This window comes from Neofelis nebulosa, chromosome X (genome assembly GCF_028018385.1).
Source record: "Neofelis nebulosa isolate mNeoNeb1 chromosome X, mNeoNeb1.pri, whole genome shotgun sequence".
Lineage (NCBI taxonomy): Eukaryota > Metazoa > Chordata > Mammalia > Carnivora > Felidae > Neofelis > Neofelis nebulosa.
The window spans coordinates 126289642-126306018 of NC_080800.1; the positions used below are offsets into that span (position 1 = coordinate 126289642).

At 59.4% G+C, this 16377-nt stretch overlaps 1 protein-coding gene across 4 annotated transcripts in view; it reads left to right on the forward strand.

Annotated features, from left to right (window-relative positions):
• Positions 1-348: 348 nt before the first annotated feature.
• The window catches only part of ATP2B3 (ATPase plasma membrane Ca2+ transporting 3), a 61955-nt gene continuing 45926 nt past the window's right edge, over positions 349-16377 (forward strand). For all 4 annotated transcript variants that reach the window (XM_058712187.1, XM_058712188.1, XM_058712189.1 and 1 more), the window contains exon 1: positions 349-462. The gene's annotated coding sequence lies outside the window, so the exon portion shown is untranslated. The remainder of the gene's footprint in view (positions 463-16377) is intronic.

Here is a 16377-nt window from a genome sequence, read left to right on the forward strand (position 1 = left end):
CAGCGCCCTCAGGGGGCACTGGCTGGCCGGGAAGGGCAGGCACCCCGGCGCATCCTAGGGGACAGAAGGGCGCGCGCCGGGAGTGTGGCTCTGGAGCCCCGCGGCCCCCGCGCGGCGCGCCGCCCCCCGCGCCCGCTCCCTCCTCCCTTCTCCTCCTCCCCCCCCCCCCCCCGCGCTCTCTGCCTCCCTCCCTCCTTCCCTCCCTCCCTCCCTCCCTCCGCGCTCAGAGCTGCGGCTGGAGCCGAGCGCGCCGCGTCGCCCGCCGCCGCCGGTGCGGAGCGTGGGGAGCATTCGGCCGCAGCCCTCGCCTGCCGCGGAGGGTCGCGCCCGGCGCCTCCAGCCAGGCCGCCCTGTGCCCGGGCCTTTCCGTCCTTGGAGCGGATCGTTGCCCGCCGGGCGTCCGCCTGCAGCGACAGCAGCCGCTGGAGCCGAGGCCGCGGCGTCGGCCGTGCCCAGGACCTGGTAAGTGGTGCCCGGGGCGCGCAGGCAGGGGCGGGCGGGGCGGGCAGCCCGGCAGGTGGCGCGGCCCGCAGGTGGGGGGACGCGGGTCCCCGCCCACGACACCTGCGCCCCGCGTCCGGCCTGCGTGTCCTTGCCGCGCCTCGCGTCACCCCGGGGACCCTGGGCCGGCGGGCAGCGCCCCGCACCCCGCGCCCCGCATCCCGCGCGCACGCGCATCTGCGCCCCGGGGTGGGGGGGGGGGCAAGAAAAGGCCGCCGGGGGCTGCGGGCGGGGTCCTCGGGCGGGGTCCTGGGCGGGCACAGTCTGGGCGCCCGGGCCTGGGCCAGAGCCAGGCTGCGCCGAACGCACCTTCCCCGAGTCTCTTGACACCCCCTCCCCCCTCCATGCCCTCACACTGTGTCATCTTCCCCCAACACGCTGAGAAACCCTCACACGTTCCCACACTGCCCCCCGCATGCCCACACGGCTGCCCTGCAGACCCTGCTGCGGGGTCCGGGCAGTGCAACAACCAGCCTCCCTGGCCACATTTGGGTAACTCCTTTTCTATCCCTCCAAGCGCAGCTGTCCACCCCCTCCTCACCTGTGTGACCTTGGCCAGATGGCTTCTCCTCCCGGCCTCAGCATTCTCTAGGTTTAGGATTCTGGAATTTGGAAGCTGGTATGGCATTTCCCAGAGGAGGGAGCCCTGGGTCTCCGCCTCGGACAGTCAGGTTCTCTCTCTAGGACCCGGTCTCTTTCCTTCTGCCATCCCTGCAAGCTTAGCAGCTGGCCAGCTGACAAGGGGTGGCAGGCAGGACGGGGGCATGGCCCAGGGCTGATCTGTAAGGATCCTTGGAGTGAGGGTGGGTGAGAGGTTGGGGGAAGGTGTGGAGACACTCCCTCACCAAACAGGACAGGGCCACTATCCCTCAACTAGGAGCTTGACAACCCGGGTCCAGGCAGCTGAGTGGGGCCCCTAGGTATTCCTGACCCTCAGACCTGAAGTGGGTCCCTGCCGGCCAAAGGGTGGACTCCAGCCTTGACCCCGGCCATCCCAGCCTCCCCTGGCTGCCAGCCTGGAAGGCATCCCCCTCGTTGCCCGCTAGCTCTGTGCCCTCCCCACCGCCCTCTCCCTTTAGTGGTCTGTGAGCATTTTAAGGCAGGGACCTCTTGAGTGCCCAGCACAGGCCCGGCTCAGAGTGGGTACAGGTTTCAGTGCGGCACGTTCACGACCTTGACCTCACTGAATCTGCAGAATCACCCAGTGAAGAAGGCAAGGCTGGGATCTTTGTTCCCATTTTTCAGTCGGGATAATTGAGGCCTCAAGCGGGGAGGGGTCCTAGCCCTACATTGACTGGCTGGGTGGAGGGCTGGGGACGCTGCCAGCAGCCTGGTGGGGCAGAGTGCCTCCCACGTGTCCCAGCACCATTGTAAGCACCTTCTTGGACTCCCCCCCTCCCCCCCCCCCCCCCCCCCGCCCAGCTGAGTCTCTCCGTCAACACCACTGTTTGCATCTCCCCCTTTCACAGTTGAGGAAAGCAAGGCCAGGTGGCTGCTGAGGAGGGAGCCGGGAACCCCTACCAGAACCGGCCAGCAGAGTAGAGGGCTGAGGGACTGCCAAGGCCTTGGCCTGGCAGAGGGTCTGAGGGTGGAGCTGGCCCCTGGACAGGGAGCCAATTGGAAGGGGCCGGGCGGTTTCGGTCCTGGGGCATCGATCGTCCCTGCTGTTGGCCTGGAGGAGAGGGAAGGCCAAGGACACAGCTAGTCTTGATCAAATCAACCTGGTCCCTGCCCAGCGCTGCCAGGTGGTTTGAGAGAAGGGGCAGGCGGCTCTGGCACAGAAGTGTGGGGGGGACGGGTGGGGAGGGGTAACGCAGGCAGATGGAACCGGGGTGGCGTGGGAGGGGGCTTTGCGCAGAGCCAGAAGGAAAGCCATTCCTTGGGGAAGGAAGCCCCCGAGGCTAAGAGCACTCTGGGTAGAGAGCTACAGCGGGTAGCAGAAATGCTACGGCAGGGCCCTGAGGGGCACAGAAGGCTGGTCGGAGGTGTCTTGGCCCAGGCAGGAGCTCCATTTTGGTGCCAGCTCTGGGCCCAATGGTCTTCGTGACCTTGGCCAAGTACCTTCCCTGCTCCAGGCCTGGAGCTTTGGAGGTTGAATCATTTGTGAGCGAGTGGGGAGAGGCCAGGCCCCGAGTCAGTGAGTGCTCTCCACCCCAGCACATCTTCTCCCAGCCCAGGAAGGCAGCCAAGGGTGCTGGGGTCAGCTTCGGTCCCTCCGCCTCCCCTAGCGTAGCTTATAGAGAGGGGCCCCTTGCCTTCCCGGTGGCCAAGGTGAGGGCGCCCTGGGTCCCCGGGGGCTTCGAGAGCTGAGCTTCAGCTGGTTCTCCTGAAGCCAGCAAAGCCAGGCCCAGCTTCCTCCTCCTCCTTACAGATCAGGTTGTCAGCACATAGGCAGGCTATGCATCGCACTCCCTTCCAATTCTAAACTGAGGGCTGCCATCTCCGGCAGAGGTTACGGGCACATTCAGTAATGTCAGTAATGACGATAATAGTAATGGCACTTGTCTTGCGCCAGACACCGTTCTCAGTGCTTCACACACATCCCCTCGCTTCACCGAAACCACAACCAGTGAAGCAAGAGCTGTTACTGTCCCCATTTTGCAGATGAGGAGACTGAGGCCCAGAGGGGTTAGGCAACACGCCCAAGATCACGCAGCCAGCAGGTGGCAAAACCAAGATTGGAAGGCAGGCCAGCAGTGGTACACATGAGCTGATTGTCGCGGGCACTTCCTCTGTGAAGGAGCAGTCTCAGTGCGTGTCAGTGGCAGCTGACAGACGGGGACCTGGGCTGTGGCACCAAAAGCAGATGCTCACCTCTAACCGATGGCGCGCTGCCCCGGGGCCTCGCCAGTGCCATCTGTGAGATGGGCTCAGGAGCCAGGCTCCGGCTGTCTCTTTGCTGGGGAGGGCAGGCAGAGACCTGGAATGTGCAGATGTCTCCTCCATAACCCGCCCCCCCCCCCCCCGCCCCGTCATTTCCCGGAAGCCACTTCTTCGGCCGAGGCTCCGGCTCCTCACCGCTCCTCGCTTCTCTGCCCCGCCTGAGCAGGCAGAAGCCAGGCCAAGTGGCGCCCGGCGGGAGAGCCCTCCCCTGCCTATGCACCTTCTGTTGGGTGGGAGGTACTGGAAGGTGGCCTGGGGTACAGCCTGGGGAGCGGGATCTGAGCCCACACGTCACCAGGAGGGAGGGAGAGAGGATCCCAGATCCAGCAGTAAAGGCTGGGCGTCCTGGACTGCCAAGGTTGGGAAGGGGAAGAGACTGAGGTCGCATGGCTGAACCCAAGCCAGAGCTGTGGGGGGTGAAGTGGCAAGGCCCAGGTGGGAAGAAAGGGCTGGAGGTTTCTCCTGACCCCCACCTCTGGGGACCGAAACAGGAGGTTTCCAGAGGGCTGCCCGGTCAGTGTTACTGGGGAGCACCTTCTCTGAAGTGGTCCTGAGCCTGCTTTGGGTTCTGCGGATGGGCCCCTCAGTAAGACGGGACCCTTTCACTCAAATGCGAGGCTCTTGCCCGCAGCTACGATCTCGAGGCACCGCCTAGAGCCTCGTGGTCCAGTGCAGTAACCACTAGCTGCAGGTGGGAATTCAATTGAAATGAAGTAAAATTAAAAATTCGGCCTCTCAGTCACACTAGCCACGCTTCAGGTGCTCAGTGGCCACATGTGGCCAGTGGCTACTGTATCAGACAGTGCACATAGAGAGCACTTCCTTCATTCCAGAAGGTTCTGTCACACAGCACCACTTCAGGGCCACTGCAGGCCAGACCCCAGTCCTCACCCAGACCCCGAGCTCACTCCCCTGCCCGTCCCCTGTTGGCCCCCTGAAAGGGAGCGGGCCGGGTGGGCGTGGACACCTCAGGGCAGTGTCTGGGGAGTCTGGGAGCCTTGTCCACAATTGCCAAGGGCTGGCCCAGGTGCCCCGACAAACGAGGCCCCGGCACGCTAGCTTGGGGCAAATCTGGAGCCGGCCCCACTCCATTCTGATGAGGCTCCTGCCGTGTGCTCAGGCTCGCTCACCTGGAACATGCCGGCGGGGCCCAGGCGGCTCCGCACAGATGGGCGAGGCTCTTGGGTTTCAAAAAAAAAATAACGTTTGTGTCTCTCCATTTAAAAATAATGCTCTTAACATGCATGCTGTTTATAGAAGATTCATAAAACCCAGAGAAGTAGAAGACGTAGGAACCCCCCTCGGTCCTATCGCCAAAATGCAAGCCAGTGTTTCCATCTTATAGGACTCGTTGCCACGCCGCTTTCCTTGCATAGGCTATTTATTTTCACATTACTGTAATTATACCATGGGCACAATTGTGTAATCTATTTTTTACTTTACATAAGCAGTTTCTTTATTAATATAATCCCTTCCTAAATGAATTTCTTCAAAATGGATATGGTTTAATTTTTTTTTTTAAAGATTTTGAAAGCCGTAAGTGCTTCTTGCAAAAATCAAGAGAGAGCTCGAACTGTGCTCATTTGCCCATTCGACGGCGACGTATCAAGCACCCAGGATGTATCCAGGCGGGCCTCAGGACTGTAATTACAATGTTTAATGGCTGAATAATATTCTCTCAAGAGATTATAACTCGCTTAATTATTTGGCTATTTGTGGAGATCCAGGCAGTCGGATCCGTTTTGCTGTCATCCTTGAGGCTCTGCGGACAGAAGCTCATGCTGCCAAATTGTTCTCCAGAAGGGCTCTTCAGTACATCCGAAAGCCTGGCCCACTGAAGCCTTGCCAGCATTGGGTATTATAATCAAACAACCTGGCATAAATATCCGGGGCCAAAATATCTACTTCGATATCTGTTTCTTCCATGGTTCCTGAGAGTGAGCATTTTTCCACGGGTTTACTAACTGTATTTCTCTTTTCTAGTGATGCGTCTTTTCCTCACCTGGTATTTTCCTGGTGGGTTTGAATAAACTTTCCACGTGAAGGATGTCGACAATGTAGCACACTTGTTCCAAGTCACTTTTAAAATTCTTTGCTCTTTGCCTTTGAATTTTTTCTTGTACCAGGTGAACACTTTCTATGCCACATTTTTGGGGGGTTTCTTCCCCTGCTTCTGGGCTTACAAAATCCCTGACAAAACCCTGAGAGCTATCCATTTCTGGGTTTGCCCTGCACGTGCGTGTGTGAGTGTGTGTAGTTGTACTTTTAAGATTTTTAACCCTTTCATTCGAGGGTGGACAAGCTTTTTCCACAAAGGGTCAGATAGTAAATATTTTCCCCTTGGCAGGCCACACAGTCTCCGTCCCGAATGCAGACAGGACAGAAATGAATGGGCGTGGCCCTGTGCCAATAAAACTTTATTCACAAAAACACTTGGCTGCCAGATTTGGCCCTTGGCCATGGTTTACCAAACCTTGTTCAAATCCAAAGGAAATCTGTCTTGGGGAATAATAGGAGGCGAGGATCTAAGGTACACCGTTTTCCCGAGGGCCAACCCATCATCCCTGTTTCTTTTATCAAATGATTTGTCACCCAGCTGATGTGTGATGCCTCCTGAGCCCAGACGGATTCTGACGTGCAGGAGGGTCTGTTTTGGAGCTGTCTGTCCCATTCTGTGGACCCGTCTGTGGGCTCATGCCTTTTATCTTTTAATACCTAACCTGCAGTCACACCTTAGCAATCTTAAAGCAAAACAAACCTCTTGCTTTCCACAGACGCTGTGGATTTTCCTCACAGAGATACACAGGGGGAGACGGGTGTGGGCAGGAGAGTGTGATCAGAAGCAAAGGCTCACAGCTGAAGATGGCCAGACAGCCCAGGAGCACCAGAGCCTCCTGATTAAGAAAGAGAGAAGCAAAGCTGGCAACCCAGGAGGAGACAGGGAGATGTGGGGATCACCGCAGGCCGCCCCCACCCTGGCTGCCGGGGACGCAGACGACGGGGCTTTGGTCTTTTTGCTTTTCTTTGGGAGTCGCGTCTCTGGCTTGCCCCAGAGGAAGGAGTATTGGAAAGAGCCACCGCAGTCAGGGTTTCCCCTCACTGGCCTGGGAACACCGTGGGTCCCTTCACTGTCCCCATCCTGGGAATCCCCGCGCGCTGCCGTTTTGGCACAAACCCTGAACACGGGTCGAGGCGCGGGGAGCAGACACCTTCGGCTTGACGAGGTGATCGCCGGGACCCCTCGATGGCGGCCCGGGACGTGACCCAGTCACATCGACCAGCCCTACGGAATGCGCTCGGCGCCCTGGGCGCATAGGATGGCGAACGGCCTGGGCACGTGCCTCCCGGGCCACGTTCGTGCCTCCTCCCGCCCCGCCCGGTCCAGGGGACCTTCCCTGACTCCCGTCCCCTCAACGGGCTTCAGCTCTGCTCTTCCTGGAAGACCTCGGGGCCAAATTTCCCATCTTGCTTTGAAGCCACAGGCGCGGGAGGGGTGCACTGGGTCCAGGGAAACAGGGCAGTCTGGGCTCCTCGGGCTGCTGGGGTCCGCGAGTGCTGCCCCCTGAGTGGGGCGACCCCCGCGGTCAGAGGGAGGCTCATACCTGAGTGGCCCCGCGACGGCAGCAGGACCGGAGCGTGGGGCACGGGCACGGGCCCCTCGAGGGCGGCCGCCACCCCATCTGTTCCCTCCTTCCCGCGGCCCCTGGCTCCTGGCTGATGGGCTGTGGTGTGGGGTGCGCCGAGGGGGGAGACTCAGACCCCACCTTGTTGTCACCGTCCAGGAGTCCCAACGTGAGACGGGTCCTCCTGCCTTCACACCAGCCCTCGGTCCCTCTCGGCACCTCCCAGGCCTGCAACAGCTTTGCAGCATCCTCTCAGGGCTTTGTGGGAAATGCTTCTGGATTTGTGTGCCGGTCCTCCGCCAGACATAGGCTTTCAAGACCTGGCAGGGCTTGATCTGTGTGATTGAGATAGCAGCCAGGCCCCTGGTGAGCCTCAGGTCCTGCCCTGGTCGCTGACCGGGGTCATTACGGGCCGCTAGAGCTAAGCCTGGAGCCCTCGCAGAGGCCCCTCCCCCGACTGCAGCCTCCAAGGCACCGTCTCCTCCATCAGTGTATTGGGCAGCGGGCCTCCGAAGTCAACCTGGAAAGGTGGCGGGAACACTTTGGTGTGCCAGTTCTTTGCGTCTGGGTCACAGAAGGCCAGCTGGGCTCAACTCCCATCTTTAGTCTGAACATGTCTTCTCTGCTCCACCCAGCACCCTTGCCACTCCACTGCCAAAGGAATGGCCAAGGCCAAGGTCTTTTCTAAGTGCTCAGAATGACCCGTGTCTAAGTTCCCCATGTGGTGATGGTCTTGGTCAGTTCATTCTGCACGTTGAGTTGGCTTTATGGACCTGACTTGAACCTCTAGCCTGAGTTTGCCCACAAGTCTCCCATCCCCCACTGGGGCCTGGTCTTCTGGACTCTTACTGGCCATGGGGACGTGGGTCTCCTTCCTTAACAGTCCTCCTGACCCCTGACTTTGACCCAGTGAGTGTTCCCAAGGGCTTCAGCCTGTTTCCAGAAACCAGATCCTCTCCCCATCAGGACCCACAATGGGGCCTGCATGGACCCTACCCCCAGGGGACACCTGTGTTTCCTGACAGTCTCCTTATCTAGTCAACCCTGGGCCTGCAGTGTCCCGTGGCCTTCAGCTGTCTATAGTTTCCTTAGTTACTTGCCTAGGCTTTGGGTGCTTGTAGTGGCTTACAGCTGCCTTTGGGGATTGGAAGCTGGCAGGGACAGCCAGCCCAGTACCACGGACAGAGCTGGGGAGACTTGTGGGGAGGATTGGGATCGGGCACTCCTCATTCTGTCCCTGTGTTCTCTATGAAGGCCTGGAGGGCAGGGATCTGCTACCTCCCAGACCCCAGATGTATTTTCTCTGCTCCTTTGTGGGCTGGAGAAATGCCCCAGAGGCAGCCATGGTGTTTCTGGGTCCCCTCCTGCCTGCTACTCCTGAGACCACATGCCAGGCCACGCTCTGCCCTCTGCGGGGCAGGCCCGGGACCTCACTACCCGCCAACTGCTCGTGGGATAAAGCAGGAGGGGCGTGGGCCAGAGTGTGCCAGACCACGGGTATGGGGGGAGGGGGCGGCTGGCTCAGGCTCCCTGCTGCAATGCAGTTCTCTCCTGAGCAGCCCGCTGTAATTGGATAATTAGTGTCATTATGCTTCCTGCCCATCAGCTCTCCTCTCCTGCTCTCTCGCACTCTCCTTTTCCAGCTCTCGCCTTCTCTGGCAGGAAGACAGATGACTGCCTTCCCCAGGGGAGGGTGGTGACCCCCACAACGACACTTCAAGGCCCCAGCCAGAAAGGGGCTTCCGACTTCCCTCTGGGACCCAAGGGCACCTGGTGCTCTGAGAGCCACCCATGTGGGAGTGTGGACTTCCCTCCAGAAGCATCCTGGGGAGCCAGCTGTCCCCACAGGACCTAGCACTCTCCAGAAGAGATTCGCAGCCCTGGCCAGCTTGAGGATGGCCCCAGAAATGAGGAAGCCTCTGAGCATTGCATACAGCCAGCCCCTGACCAAGTGGAATGTTCTGGCCTCACTAGTGGAGCCAGGTTCTGACCTATGACTCCTGGAGTCCAGATGGGCTCAGAGAGAACTCAGGGCTTCAGGGCGGATGGAGGGCGAGTGGGTGTGGCAGATAGATGAGTCAACAAGGGGCATTCCCTTCATCGTCTTCCTGATGGAGACCTGACGGACACCAAGAAACCCTCCAGGAAAGAAGGTACCCTGGCGACCTTGTTAGGTATGCGGGCATGGTGTCTCCCTGTCCTCAGCAAGGAGGAACAGTGATCCATTTCCCAGATTCAAAAATGGACACCCAGAGAGGTTGAGGGACTTGGGCCGACTCAGACAGCCAGGCTGCACTCCCAAGCCCTGAGGTTTACGGGGACACATTGCCTGTCTAGACACTTTGTTGAACTCTTTTAATTGGTTTTAATCATGTGTTCATTGCTTTCCCGGGGTTTCCTGGGCAGTCACTTGGCAGAGGAACAATGTAGAATTCTCTGGAGCCAGACCACTTGAGTTCACGTTGGCCTCTGCTCCTTGCTGGCTGTGTGACCTTCAGTGAGTTCTTCGGTTTCTCTGTGCCTCAGCAGTGATGTGGAGATAATCACTTAGCGGCTTAGAGGCTTATGGCACCAAGCAAATGGGTAACTCCGTAAAGCGTGGAGAAGGGTTGCCTGTGACCTGACTGCCATTCTGTCTCTCTTCAGTGCTCCCATGGTTCTGTCTTCTGCTTTGGCTAGGGCTTCTAGGACCACGTTCCAATACACAGGCAAGAGGGAGCCTAGCTCCGGGTCATCGCATGTCCCAGAGAGCACATGGAAGTGTGGGCCTTTGTTAAGTCATAGAGACTTCGGGGAGACATGGGGGGAGCAGGCAGATGGTGACATTCGTCCCCTTTAAGGACACAACCGTGAAGTTGGCCCTATCCCCCTTTTGTTCCATGTGCTGTCCCAAGTGTAGTCCAAGGGTAAGGTGTGTCCCTGTCCCATTTGCTTGAATGCCATTGGCCAAGACATAGTCACATGGTCATATGTAGCTGTACCGGAGTTGGGGGAATGTAGTCATTTTCTTGGATGACAAGATGCCTGATTAAAAATTAAAATCCAACGTTGGAAAAGAGAAACAGAAATCGGGGAATGTCTAGCAAGTCTCTGACACAACCTCCTGGGGGTTCTTAGCACTTCCTAAAGCCATATTATATAAACAGAATGCAGATCTGGAGGCCAGGCCTTCCCCAAGTGTTTTGGCCATCCCTTCTGGTCCCTTCTGAGGGCAGGGTGGGGTCAACACCTCTGAGGAAATGCATGCTAGCATGTGGGCGACACGTAGGGAGCGGGACCACACTTTCTCCAGGTAGAGGGGCAAGAACGGTGACAATGGCCTCCAGGAAGCCCCACTTCCCAGCTCCTCTGGGTCCCTGCCACCTAATAGGGCAACCACCCAGCTGAGGCGGAGTGCGGGTGCTGTCGAAGGTCACTGAGGCCAAACGGTGGGGGTAGGGCGTGTGCAGAACAATCTGCTCAGGCTTCCATTTCAGACAGGGATGCTCCTGCAAGTTACAATTGCCACGGGCAGAGCCATGGGCTCACCGCCAGTCACCAGTCGGGGCAGGGGGATTCCTGCGATCACTGGACACAGCGCGAAAGGGGTGGCAAGACCCGTTTGGTTTTTCAATTGTGGCGAAATAACGCGTAACATCAAATTTGCCGTCTTCACTATTCTTTTAAGTGTCTAGCTCAGCGGCATTGAGTATATTTACTTTGCTGTGCAACTCTCCCCTCCGTCCTTCGCCAGAACGTTGCCATCTTCCCAAACTGAAACTCTGTCCCCGTTGGACACTAACTCCCCTTCCCCCTCCCCCAGCCCCGCCCCGCCCCGCACCCACCCTGCTTCCTGTCTCTCTGAATCCGACTGCTCCGGGCAGCCCATAGGAGCGGAGTCCTCCGGTATCTGTCCTTTCATGTCTGGCCTCTTTCACTCAGCCGTGTGTCCGAGGTTCATCGACGTGGGAGCAGGTGTCTGCCTCCCCTTCCCTTCCAAAGCTGAATAACGATGCATTTGGTGGACAGACCACATTTTGCTGATCCATTCATCCCTTGATGGGTCCTTAGGGTTGCTTCTAGCTACTGGGAGTCATGCGGCATGGAACATGGTTGTGCCAATCTCTTAGAGACCCTGCTTCCAATTCCTTTCGTAGGTATAGGCCCAGGCATGGCGATCGTACACGTAGTGTTTTTGATGAGCCACTGTTTTCCGTAGCAGCTGCACTCTTTTACGTTGTCTGCCGGGGCTTGTTTTCACTGGACAATCCTGGACGCTCCCTGGAGCCCCTGAAGGCAGGCAGCCGTGTGGCATCAAACCTGGCCGAGGCCTGGGATCCCCAGGCAGAGGGCTTTACAGAGTCCCAGTGCCACCCCCTTCTGACTATGGAGCTGCGACTGGGACTGTGCATTTTTAAAGCCCCTTGGTGGAAAGGGGGGCCCTCCGGGTCTGGCATGTGCTGCTCTAGATTAAAGCACTGGGCCATCAATTAGCAAGGGGTGCTACAGACGTTCACCCACCCATAGGCAGGGGCTGCACCAGGTAAACCCCAGGTCCCTGCCACCTCCGGGAGTCTAGACTTGGGTTTCTCTGGGTTCCAGAACCCTCCTTCGCCCGGCTCTAGTCAGCAAGGACTTCCCGATGCTTGAAGTCCGTGCATCTGTCTTCCTGCTGGTCTCAGACAGTCCTTTGAGCCTGGACCAGGCGCTGGATGGGAAGCATCCTTCGCCCTTGCTGGCAGCCCCCAGAGGGTCCCTGAGGTGGCCCTAGTGGCCTGGTTGCAGCACAACAGTCCCTCCCTGGGGGCAGCCCTGCAAGGGCAGACGTGCCTGTGGATGGCCGCGTGCATCAGTTTGGGGAGAGGGGGCCATGGAGTTATTGTTTTTGCCCAAAGCTGTTCGCTGTGAGCGCTGCTTGGCGCGTGCACAGATTGTACCAGGAACAAGGGGGAGGAAGGAACGGAGGGGGGACTGTCCCTTTAAATCTGTTTTCTCTGTTTTATTTCCTTCTTTCTTCCCATCCTCCTCCTTCCACTAGCACAAGTGGTGGAGCTGTGAGGGCCCAGGAGCTGCAGTGACGGCGCCTCTGAAATATTAATGAGGCTGTTCTCTGCCTCAGCTCCCCCCTCGACGCCTGCTCCCTCCCTCCCCAGCTGAATGCAGGCTTCATCCTTGGAGCCCTCTTTTCTCCTACCAGGTGGCAAGCCAAGGTGTGCCGAGCAGAGGGGAAGGACAGGGGCCGGGCAATAGAGAGGGCCCAGGAAAGGAGGGGGTTGCGAGAGAAGTCAAGGGTCAGAGGGCTGTCCAGCCACATGTTCACCTGCCTGGGATTAAAACCAGGCCCAGGAGAGGGCAGGGCTCTGCCAGTGGGGTTTCCGGAGGGCCCCTGCACCCACTCCCCACCTGCTCTCGGCTGGCCGCACCCCACATCTGCAGGTGTGAGGGAGGCCTGGGCCGGTATATGGGGCCCTTGCGCTCTTCCTCTCTGGGTTCTGTAGGGCCTGGCCTGGGCTCCAGGTGCCTGGAGGCAGAGAGAAGAGGGGACGGTTTTCTCAAGGAATCCCCACAGTGAATCACACTGCTGAGCCGTGGGTTCTTCTGGCGGTGGGTCTGTCGGGAGATGCCAACAGGCAGTGTGCATCATGGGGGGCAGCGGTGGAGGGCATGTGCCTGGGTGGGCCCTCGGGCCCACATCTCCTGCCCTCTGACCCTGCCTCAGACATGACCTGGCTGTGCCGGATTCTGCTCTGTTCTTGCCTCGGGCAAGCGCAGGGGGAATATTCTTGTCACCAGTTTACTGATCGCAGGGCTGAGGGCACAGTGACTTGAGAGTGACGCAGGGACCTGGGACTTCCTGGCTTCTAGTTGGTGCTCCCGGCCAGGTTCCATCCATCCTGGGGTGGGGGCAGGGAGCGGTGCCTGGCAGCAAACGCCCTCTCACCAGCCCGGGGACACATGCCCGCTCAGACACACGCGGCAAGCACGGACTGGTGGTAACGTCCAGTGGCCGCTGCCCACAAATGAGTGTGACCTCTGACTTGTGGGGTTTCACCCTCTGTTCCTGTCCCCTCTGTGAAGGCGACGGCGGGCAGCCCACACAGAGTAGGGACTGAGCAACATGGAAGGCAGGTCCAGGAGGTCTGGGATCATCGAGCCTCCCTGAGCCTCAGTTTCTGCATCTGTGAAATGGATAAATGTGTCCTTGCCCCTTGTTTATGAGGTACGATGAGGAGAGCATCTGGAGTAGGGGCCCGAGAGAAGGGAGCCTGGGAACAGAGGTGCTCCCACCTCATTCAGGAAGCTCCTACCTTCCTGGAGGGTGGTCGGCTGCCCAGGGCCTTAGGGGAGGTGGTTGAGGAAGCAAAATGGGGGATTCAGGCAGATTAAGTCAGAGGTGCTGGGAGATCCTCCCAAACCTGATTAGAAGTGGCCAGGAAGGGCCGGCGCAGAGGGGACGAGGACTCCTGGGTTTCTGGTTAGGCAGACTTGAGTCAGCAGGCCTACGGACAGGGGGCGTCAGGCCACACTGGAGGGAAGGATCCAGAACACGGTTGGGTGACTGGTGTGAACGTGGGCGATCTCCTGCAGTGCTCTGGTAGCAGCCTGTTGAAAGTCCCAGAGCAAGGGTGAGATGGTCCCGGGGACGCACTACAGCTCACTACTCTCGCCATTGCACTGCACAGGCCAACTTATGCCACGACAGAGCAAGTATCGGAAGGTGTGAGTCCGTCCCTGTGAAGGTTTGCAATTCAATTAAGCCAATTAAGGTCTGGAAGATGGTACATTGCCTGCACTTTTAGTGCCTACAAACCGTTCTAGGCAGCCAGCCCAGGCCGGAAAGCCTCTGTCGGGCCTGTAGAACTGATAGGCCTGGTCACTTCCGTTCTCGGCCATTTCAGTGATGGCTGCCGTCCTTATTAAGAATGAGAGAGGCAATTGCCCAAGCTTACAGAGAACCCAGAAAAACAACAGTATATGCCATTTGGTCTCTACAGCAGCCAACAGTCACTCAAGACAGACTTTGATTTAACTGATGGCTCCTGTCTGGCCTACAGAGTTAATGAAGACGAGGAAGGTTAGCATGAGCACAGTCTTTGACTTGAGGGGGTCCCCCCAGAGCTGCGTGGAGACCCTGGGCACACTGCGAGTAGCCTGCTGGGGGTCAAGGCATCTCTGCCCTGCATCCCTGTGCCCCACCTCATGCTCTCCAGGAAGGCGATCCACACCCCCCCTCAAAAAAAAAAGGCTCCCCGCTCTTCCTTGGCCAGCCAGGCCCCTGTTCGCTCCCTCCTCCGGGCCCCCATCCCCAGCCAGGGCTGACCATTCAGTGAACTTCCTGCCAACTCAATAACCGCATATCTCAAAAAGCTTTCACCCCTGGGAGTGGGAGAGAAAGCAGAGAGCCATAGGAGCGGTCGGCGGATTAGAGACTCGGCAGCGATCAATTTTGGCACAGACTTTCTGGAGAATGTTCCACTTGAATTGCCACTCAAATTCGTCAGAGGTCATCAGGCGGAGAGGGGACAGCAGGCTGTGCGGGGCGGGGCACATATGGAGTGCTTGGAGCTGGCAAGGCTGTGCGTGGCGGCCAGGTGAGCGCTGACGCGGGTAGATGGGCATGGGGCACAGGCGGGAGCAGGAGAGGAGCCGGCTTTTTGCTTGAGGGGGGCAGGGGGGGTTACCTGCACTGGGGAAAGTGGTGACCCAGAGCCGGGTGGTGACAGGCTGCCCAGCTGGAGGGAGACAGGCGACGTGGTAGGCGGGGACACGGGGCCTGCTCGGCAGGGGATGAGGCAGAAGGACCAGGCCACAGCCGCAGGCGGGGTGCCAGGGGATGCTGAGGTGCAGAGGAGCAGCAGGGCCAGCTGAGAGGCGGTGGTGAGGGCGGGCACGCTCTGTGTCCCACAGAAGGTCAGGCCTCGCCTCCCTGCTCAGCTCCCTTACCGTGAGTCACCACAGGCACAGGAGGCCTCAGTGATGACAGCACACAGATTGGGAGCAGCTCAAGGACCCTGTGTGGCTGTCTGGGCCACGGCTGTTGCTCAGTCGAGGGCAGGGCCACTCCTGGGGGCCGAGTAAGGAGCAGGAGGCAAGGACAGGGCTCACCTTCAGTGAACCCTGTTTTCAGGGAGCGGGCGGGAGAGGCCGGCGCCTCCCGTGGAAGCAGGCGTGTGAAGGTGTGACCTCCACCAGCCTGAGCTGCTGTCTCCCACCACCTGCCTCAGAGCCCACCCAACTATGGGCCATTCCTCTGTCACCCCCAGGAGCCCTCCAGTGCCATACGGGCGGGGTCGGGCGCCTTCCACCTGAGCCTTCTCTGAGTGGGTACAGGTACCGAGAAGATAAAAGGGTTCCAAGGGAATAAAATCATTCATCTGACTTCACTTTTAGAAAGAACCCCCGCGGAGTCCCTACACAGCTCAGTGGGGGCCATTCGGGCACATAGCTAGCCCCTGGGGCCTAGGTGGAAGGTGTGGGATGCAGGCCCGGGGCCTGCCTGCCAGGGGCGTCAGAGCCTCCCTTGTGCTCATCACTCCCCTCAGCCTGGGAGGAGGGGCCTACAGGGCACCCCACGGTGCTGTGCTCAGGGACAGTTGACTCCCCCCCACCCCTGCCGGGACCCACACAGCCCATAGATGGGTGTTCTCTCAGCAGCCGAGTGTGCCCGGGACCTACTCGCCGGGGGCTCTGTGCCTATGGCAAACCAATGCCCGCACACGTGAACCAGCCCCTGTCCCTCCCGTCCAGCAGCCAACAGGCCAGGGGGCTGGGGACACAGAGCCCAGCCCTGCAAGTTTCACCCAAGTTGCCTGGTATGTGGGAAGGGAGACGCATGGCAGCGACACTCGGGGTCAGAGAAAGGAGGGGAGAAGGGACACCCAGCAGGGGCGCTGTCCTGAGCCACAGTCTGGACTGGGGAAGGAATCTGGCAGGACGAAGGCAGGGGTGGGGGTGACAGTCAAGGCCATCTAGAGAGGTCAAAAGCCACCAACGCTGCCTCCAATGGCTCCTGAGATGGCCTGAGGTCGGGACAGCCAGGTCTCCCAGTGGCCAAGCCTCTGTTTCCCGCGCTGGTGAACGGGCCAGTGATTCCTACGGCTCCCACCCAGGTGCGTGGGCCACATTCGCAGAGCACCCCCGAAGGAGCCCCACGTGCCATGGAAATAAAAGGTTTGCCCGCTTGAAGCTCTGCGTGCCGGTGCTGCCGGGAGCTCAGGGTCACCCGCGTTGCCTCCGCCCTCTCCCCCACGTGCCGAATGACCTAGCAGCTGACTGCAGCCCTCCCTCATCTCTAGGCTTCTGCCCCTCCAGTCTGGCGTCACCCGGCAGCCGTCTGCTCGGTGATGGCCCATGTCACTTGTGGCCCCGTGGGATCTGCAGCCCCATTCCC